The 2,294-nt window shown below is 42.9% G+C and overlaps 1 pseudogene; it reads right to left on the bottom strand.

Moving 5' to 3' along the window:
- Nucleotides 1-394: 394 nt before the first annotated feature.
- On the bottom strand, nt 395-2,006 carry LOC119282373 (annotated as a pseudogene).
- Between the last annotated feature and the right edge of the window lie 288 nt (nt 2,007-2,294).

The following is a 2,294-nucleotide window of genomic DNA, read 5'->3' as shown; positions in this document are numbered from 1 at the left end:
TGTGCGGCACCCACTAACCACGAAGAAAAAGAAATGGAGTTTAGATAGCTGTTTTTGCACCAATATTATGAAAATAATCACAATAAAAATGGAAACAGCACAAGACATGCATGGCATGTACAAGCCCCTTAGAAAAATAAAAAAAGGAATTGTATAAGACATAACCCGTGCTAGCCCACCAATACCAGTACGGTTTTAACAAAAAGGTAATAATATTATCTACAAAGAGACTAGCTATCTGTTTGCTGGAAACATACCACCATAGTACATGGGTCAAACCAATCAAACCCCCACTTGATGCTACTGCGGTAAAAACATATCACTGGTCCAATTAGAGACTACCCAAAATAAGTTACGGAAACGCTAAAAAGTAACTGCATAAAAACTAGCTCCCTGAAAAACTCCCTGTGTCAAAACCATAACATAGGGACCTGTTTCATAACCTCTATAACTGAATGCTCTCCACCTTCTGTTTAGTGAAGAAAATTCAGAGAACATGTTATCTTCATTTTGACAAACTAGGTGTCATTTTAGACACACATCATGTACAACATTACCGCACACCCCTTGTTGAGCTACGACTGGGACAACAAAAACAAACTGGGACGAAGTTGGATGAGTTGGGGGTTAAAGTTGCAACCAAGAGGACAAAAACATAGCTGCGGCCTAGTTGCGAGTTGAAGTTGAACGTTGATTTGCAACTAGGGCCGTCTGCTAGTCGAGGTTGGACTTGCACTTGGGACTCCCTACAAACTACAACCAAATCAACTCTAAGCACAGTGACATGGAACAATAACTTGCCAGCAGCTCCCCCTTATCATTTTTTTACTTATCTTCATGTTGATTCAGGCCACAAGCATGACCAAACCTACCATATTAGACTATTTCTTGGCTAGATAATTGGGTAGCATGGACTTGGCCGCGGAGACACACTTTCCCCTGATCGTGGTGAAGTAGGAGATGAGATGGTTTCTGTCCGGCAAGCACTCCTTGACAGCTTCATCAGCGTTGTAGTCCTCGATCCACCGGTGGATAGCAGGATACTCATCGTCTGTCATCACGCTCACCCCAGCGACCTCTTGCATCACGCTTGCCCAGAGAGACAGTAGGCTGGCACCGGCGATGTCGGCGAGGCCAATTGTGGCGCCTCCGAAGAACCTCTTCTCGTTGAGCTGCGCCTCCACTACCACGAGGTTCTCTTTTGCGTCCATAACAAAGACCTTCTGCTCCTCACCCTCCGTCCACAGCGCTAGCCACAACGACATCAAGCACTAAATGAAGAAAGTTGTTAGAAAGTATTTCAATTGGGTTACAAATATAAATATATGTCGCCTTGTCTTACTTTAACTATTGAAATATGAAAAATATATTCATATTGGTAAGCTGATAATAATATCTTTAGACCGGCAAAAAATTATTATCTTTAGGTTGTAATGAAAAATTATAATACGCATTAGTGATATATATTCTACGGTTGAGATCAATTCAATGTCCAACACAATATGTATGATTTACTTCCTTTGTACCAAAATATAAGACGTTTTTACATCTCAATTTGAACTGCAAAAATGTCTTATATTTTGCTACGGAGGGAGTATATATGAGCGGAGGAGTATCCTACCTAGCAGAACTGTTTTTTCTTCAATGGTGGTAGAGCTGATTTGAATTGTAAGAACTATCTCTACAAATGATTACCTTTTCCACAAAGAATTTGGACCAGAAGCGGGCCTCAGACCTTTCATGAGGGTCAGTCGGCAGGATGGGTGGCCCGTCAAAGGCCTCGTCGACGTACTCGACAATGAGGAGAGACTCGCAGACAGCTTGTCCCCGTGGAGGAGCACAGGGACCTTCTTGTGGACGGGATTGTGCTTCAGCAACAGCTCGCTCTTGTTAGTCATGTCCTCTAGGATGAGCTCGTAGGGCATTCCTTTGAGACGCAAGGCGACCTCGGTTCGGTGGACGAACAGGCTGCCAAAGCCTCCGATGAGCTTCACTGGTTCCACCATTATTGGCTGATATATCAGATACGCTTGCTAGGACATAGATATTTATAAGACACTGATAAAGACGAGTTGGTCCAAATGGTGTCGTTGCTTCTTCTCCAAGAATGGCCGGGCCCTTCTCTTAATTCTCATTTTTCTAGTCATTTTATCTTATCAGTTGCTACCGTCAAAAGGAGAAGCTTGGTGGCGAGGGAAGCTCTAATTAAAATGCTAATTGAAAGGCAGAGGATGCTCACTAAGATTGATGCAGCTGCCGTGAGAGAGATTTATTTAACCAGCTAGCTAATAATG

This window comes from Triticum dicoccoides, chromosome 3B, assembly GCF_002162155.2.
Source record: "Triticum dicoccoides isolate Atlit2015 ecotype Zavitan chromosome 3B, WEW_v2.0, whole genome shotgun sequence".
Lineage (NCBI taxonomy): Eukaryota > Viridiplantae > Streptophyta > Magnoliopsida > Poales > Poaceae > Triticum > Triticum dicoccoides.
The sequence above is the reverse complement of the archived record's forward strand: the minus strand, read 5'-3'. Positions and strand labels throughout refer to the sequence as shown.